The sequence below is a fragment of the Dioscorea cayenensis genome, chromosome 4, assembly GCF_009730915.1.
Source record: "Dioscorea cayenensis subsp. rotundata cultivar TDr96_F1 chromosome 4, TDr96_F1_v2_PseudoChromosome.rev07_lg8_w22 25.fasta, whole genome shotgun sequence".
Lineage (NCBI taxonomy): Eukaryota > Viridiplantae > Streptophyta > Magnoliopsida > Dioscoreales > Dioscoreaceae > Dioscorea > Dioscorea cayenensis.
In genome coordinates this window covers 16,641,203-16,647,301 of record NC_052474.1, presented here as the reverse complement: position 1 = coordinate 16,647,301, position 6,099 = coordinate 16,641,203, and the positions used below count along the sequence as shown (strand labels likewise).

The window sequence follows — 6,099 nt, the reverse complement described above, 5'->3', positions numbered from 1 at the left end:
TCTGCTACATTAACTAGGGAGGCCACACGAAATTGTGGAAGGGTGTCTGGAATTCTGTCGATCCAAATGACTGAGATAATTCCTGAAAACTGTCCCCAAGCTAGTACAAGCACACATGACCGCCTTCGTGCCCTCCAGATATGTCAATTGGCTTTGAAAATCTTTAAGAGTTGGCACATATGCGCTTGTAGATGATCCAACTTTAATGTTCATTCTTGAAGCTTCTGAAATCATCTTAGAAAATTCTCCACAACCCTTTCTTTTCTTCTATCTCACCAATTCCCTTCACATCCCCTAATTACACAAAAGAACCAAAACACATCATATTAATGAAAATATCTGAATATAATCATGCTTAAAGTGCATAGAAGATGTGATCAAATATACATCAAACCAACATTTATTAGTATATGATAAAGCATTTACTCAAACAATAGAGTTTGAAAACCTACCATTCCATCAACCAGAAGTTAGTTGATGTTGAAGTGTTGGTGCCGGCTAAGTAATAACACTTCATTGTATGAGCCACTTCACTCCAAAGCCTCTTCTCTCAAATAACCAACCCTTCATGTAATTCATACATTATTGAGTGGATTCGTTACTGGTAAGGAAGATGGTATTGGAGTCATAAACTATAGAGACTTGCAATACTTGATTAGTAAAACTGATGGGATTCCCTTTCATTTGGGCTATGTGTTAGACACCATACTACATCATCAAGCAACAGACTGTAGGGTCGGTAGTTTTTTTTTGGACTATATGTCAAGCTTTTTTTGTTGGACCATTTTTGATGGATCGAGAGAAAACTATTGTGTAGTTCAACCCTATTATTGTAGTCACATTGCAAGCAATGGGATTATTTAGTCCACATGGTTCCATTGTTAATAACCCCATCGATGCTGATACTACAAATCCTTCATGTACCTGGCCACCCACTCCCCTGCCAATTTTAGCTACTATGGACTAAAAGTTCCCCGATAATTCTCTGTTTAGCAAGTGGATGCTTCAGAGATTACAGAAGATTGTTGACCATTGCTAAACATCCTTCACTAGATATTTAGCATTATTGTGTTGAGTTGGCATTGATACTTATGATATGAGAGAACACCTTGTTGATCTAGGAGACACTTTAACAGCTAAGGGGAGTGAGGATAGCACCAACAATTAAGAGTCTGAGTCCAACTAAGAAGTATTATATCTTTACTTTCCAGTCTTTTATTTCCAATTCTAGGACTTTGTATTTACTTTTAGGCTTGTACTTTTTGTACAGCTAGCAAGGGGAGTTTTTTGGTAAACTATTTTATCTTATTTGCTTGTCATTATTTCCTCTCAGTACTTTATTTTATTTTGTACTTTTTGTATAGTTAGCATTACTTTTATCATATTTTATAGCTCATTCATGTGTATTTGTGTTCTTTTGTGCATTTAGGATTGTGGAGACATGTTTGGAAGAAAGGAAGCAAAAGTAGATCATGGACGCGATTGCTGATGAAATTCTTGGATCGAACAAGGGTCAAGGCACAAGTTGTGCTCATAGACATGTGGGTGTGTACCAACCTCTATTATGCTCAAGTGAATACACAAAGTGGAGGGGCACATAAGCAGTGACACTCATATGTTTTGACTTGTGCAACATTGTTAAGAGATTCTTCAATGTAGTTAAATTAAAGATGCGACATGATCTACCGCATGGATGTGCGCCCAATCATGTGGCCCCGATGAAGAAAGTAAATTCAGGAGTATTTTGGAGAAGTACTACAATAGTTTACTACAACAAAATTACTGTAGAAGTTACTATTCACAGCTTATCAGAAAAGAAGACCAGGAAATCCATACGACCGTGTGGAAATTTGACACGCCCGTGTGGATGCCCAATTTCAACCGTGTAAATACGGCTTTGAGAGTTTTATTTGGGTATGTTCTTCCTATCTTTGACCTATCTTTTGGGGCAAGCATGGCTAGGGTTTGGAGAGGCTTTTGCTGGGTTTTAGGAGTTGTTCTACGGCATTCGACATCGAGTTCCTTTGGAGGAGAGCTATTGGGGGGAGCTTTCATCGACATTGATTCGGTGAGGTGTGTCCTTGGTTTCACAAGGGAACCTTAGGAGAAGTCGAGGCGACTCCTCAAGTCCATTGACACAGATGATAAGGGGGTTTTCTCTATGGATTGCTTGAACTTACTTTTGATTTAATTGTTGATTTTGTATTGCTCCATGGAGATCTAAACCCCTAGTGGGTGCTTGGACTTGTAAACCCTTGGATGATTTTATTTTATTGACTTCTATTATGTTTCATTTAATAGATGTTTTAATTGAGTTTCAATCTTGTGTGCTTGTTCAATTGATTTTCCCTTAGAGTGAAACTAGGGTTGAGAATCTATCTAGGTAATCCCTTGAAGGGGTGACAACTTCATTAGGATTAGACTTAGCGAGATTGAAGAGGGTTGAGAGGATGAATCGATAGGTAGCGAAACATCCCCTTTCCTTTCCGACGTGATTTATCCTACCTCCACGTTCCAAGAGTTCTTTGCGGTCATGATAGAGTGAAGTGCTAAGAGACAAACTCCACTGGGGCTTAGTTCCGCCAGTGATAAGTGCTTGTGTGATATGAATACGAAGCATTCTTTCCTTATGTTGAGCATTATTTTTCTCAGATTTTCACATTAATATGTGTGTTTTTATGTTACTTTTATGCCGGTATGGTTGTGAGGCTGAGTATGAAGGAAATAGGCCAATGTGGATCATAATGCACCTATTTTGAAGGAGATCTTGCTAAGGTTCAAACACGAAGACATAGGACAAGTGTGAGATGTTAGAGTGTGTGCCAACCTCCTCGCATTCGAGTGAGCACATCCATTTGGAGGGGCACAAAGGCAGTCACACTCGAGCATTCCGTCTTATGCATATAAGAACAGGAGCTCCACCAACATATATATCATTCAAGAAGCAAGTGATTCACGACGGGAACGTGTGCCCATTTGCGTTACCCCGATGAAAGTATGGAATTGGGAAGTTATTCAGGTCGAAGACTATAGCAGAGCATTGTAGCAAGCACTGTTCACAGCCGGCCGAGAAATCAGAGAAACAGAGAATCCACACGGGCGTGTGGAAATTATCCACGTTCGAGTGGAAATTCCGCACGGGCGCGTGTAGCAACCACGCTCGTGGAGTTGCCCGATTCCAACCCTATTTAAAGCCGATTCAGCCCCGATTTTGGTATTCTTTTCTCCATCTTTTCCCCAACTTGAGAGAGGGCTTCGGCTAGGGTTTTGAGGGGTATTGGCCAAGGTTTTGGAGAGGATCTACAGCTCCGACATCGTCATTCCTGAGGAAGAAGGTTGGTAAGGGAGCTTCCGTCGAGGCGTATCCTATACCGGACAAGGGAATCCTTGGATGACAAGTAGAGGACTCTCCGCAAGACCATTGACACGACCATCGAGGTAGTTTCTTTATGGATTCATTGCTTTTACATTCAATTTCTTTGATTGTACTTAGCTCCATGGAGAGCTAAACCCCTAGTGGGTACTTGGGTGATTGTGAATCCTAGGATGTATTCGTTTCTTTGAACTTCTTTATTGTGCTTTCAATAAATTGATGTTTATTGTGAGTTCCAATCTTGAATGCTTGACTGTATGAACATTTCCCCTAGAGTGACACTAGGGTTGAGAGTTCTTGTTGGTAACCTTGTGAGTGAGTTACACACCACGAACATTAGACAAAGCTAAGTTGGAGAGGGTTGGGAGGGTGAGTCGAGAGGTACAGGAGCATCCCCTTTCCCCTCCGACATGATAGATTGTACCTCCGTTCCTTGAGTTCTTGGCGGCCATAATAGAGTGAATGGTCTAAGGGATGAACCTCCGCTGGGGCCTAGTTGCGCGTGCAATGGAGTGAAGCGTTGAGGGGATCTTAGTATCTAAGGCTTAATTGTGGCTAGGGACCTTCCGCCTGGACCAAAGGGTTGGTCTATAATTAGGAAGCGATTTATCACTTGGAATCCTTAGAGCTCATTGCAACTTTATTCGAGTGCGAGGTTGAGAGGTTAATTAATCTCTCCTCCGGGACATGAATAGAGTTAGGCATAGTTGACCTTAGATTTGGAACTATGTATGTAAGGATTTCCACGACTCACCATTGCATTGATTAGGAAGCTTAATAGAGAGTTCTTGCACTTGAAATGATTTTCCTAGGTGAAGCATCATCCGAGTACCCCATCTTTATCGATTGCCTTGCCTCCTCCTTACTTTTGCTCTCTTACTTGTTGCTTTTAATTGTTGAGAATTGAATCATTATCACACTTATCATTGTTGATACTCCACATATATAAGAATCGAATTAAGTGTCTTTAATCCCTACTCCCTGTTGATTCGAACCCGCTCATCCGGGATTATTACTTCGACAAACCCGTGCACTTGCGGGATATACGCAAGTGGACCTTGTCAAGTTTTTGGCACCGTTGCCGGGGAGCTAGGTGTTTAGAGATACTTTGCATTTTGTTTTCTTAGCTATTTCACCACACATTCTAATTCATATCTTCTTATTCTATCATCGTTCTGATTTTCTTTTTTTTTTTATTTTTGGTGCAGCTCCAGGTTATGACTAGAGGGAATTCATTAATTTTGATTGAAGGAGACCCTGAGCTTGAACGTACACTTAGAAGAAAAGGGAAAGAACCTGTGCAAGAACAACATAATCCAGTTGATTTGGAAGTTGAAAAAAATGAACAACAACGAACACTATCCAATTATGGCAGACCTTCTGTGTTGGGGACACAATCGAGTATTGTGCATCCCCCAATTACAGCTCAGAACTTCGAGCTAAAGCCGGCATTCATCCATATGCTGCAGCAGTCCACACAATTCAACGGTTTCGCTGATGAGGATCCAAACAGTCACATAGAGAGCTTCCTCGAGGTGTGCGACATGCTGAAGATAAATGGTGTGATGGATGATGCCATCAAATTGAGAGCCTTTCCATTTTACTTAAAGGGGAAAGTAAAGTAGTAGCTACACTCATTACCTAGAGCATCAATCACTACATGGGAGGAGATGGTAGAAGCTTTTCTAGCCCGTTATTTCCCTCTAGGAAAATCAGCAAAGCTTAGGAATGAGATCTCATCCTTTGTGCAGTTAGAATTGGAGTCTCTATTTGAGACATGGGAAAGGTTCAAGGAACTCCTGCGAAAGTGTCCACAACACAGATTCCCGGAGTGGATGATTGTTCAAACCTTCTACAATGGTTTTAACCCGAGTACAAGGCAACTCTTGGATACGGCGGTAGGAGGTACCTTAGGTAGCAAGACCCCCGATGAGGCTCGTCAATTGATTGAGGAAATGGGGTTAAATAGGTACCAGTGGAACGCTAGGGAGAAGAAAAAGGTGGCCGGTCTCCATGAAATAGATGCGGTAACTTCATTGACGGCCCAAGTGGAGAGTTTGAGTAAGAAGATAGATCTCATAGCTTCGAATAGAGTTGCGGCTGTGACCAATTGCACCGGTTGTGGTGGAGGACATGCTCCCTCCGATTGCCCAATCGTCATTGGTGATGTTTCTTCAATTGAGAAGGTTGACTTTGTAGGTAATGGAATGAGATCTCAAGGGAATCCATACAGCAACACTTACAATTCAGGTTGGAAGAATCATCCCAACTTTGCATGGAGTAATCAAGGACCACAGAAGATCATGGGGCCATCGGGTTTCCATCAACAACAACAAGCCCCTCAAGTGGAAAATAGAATTTCAGGCTTGGAAACCGGAATGACAGATTTGGAGAAGCACTTGGCTAGATTTGTTTAATCGGCAAATACAAGGTTTGAATCAGTCGAGGCTACACTTCGCAATCACACCGCCTCCTTGCACAATCTTGAAAATCAAGTGGGGCAAATTGCGAAGTCTCTCTCCAAAAGGCCACATGGAAGTTTACCAAGCAACACGGAAACCAACCCTAGAGAACATGTGAAGGCGATCACTTTGAGAAGTGGTCATGAGATTGAAGGGAGGCTTCCGAGTGAGAAGCCAAAAGAACATGCACCCGAGGTTGTAGAGGTTGAGAAGGGAGAAAACAAAGAGAAAGAGGTGGCAACCCCACCTTTCAAGCCAAGAATC

The 6,099-nt window shown here is 41.8% G+C and overlaps 1 non-coding gene across 1 annotated transcript; it reads right to left on the bottom strand.

Annotated features, from left to right (window-relative positions):
• Positions 1-5,091: 5,091 nt before the first annotated feature.
• Positions 5,092-5,198, bottom strand: LOC120259780. The gene has a single exon (XR_005536331.1). It is a non-coding gene; the product is annotated as a small nucleolar RNA R71 (small nucleolar RNA).
• Between the last annotated feature and the right edge of the window lie 901 nt (positions 5,199-6,099).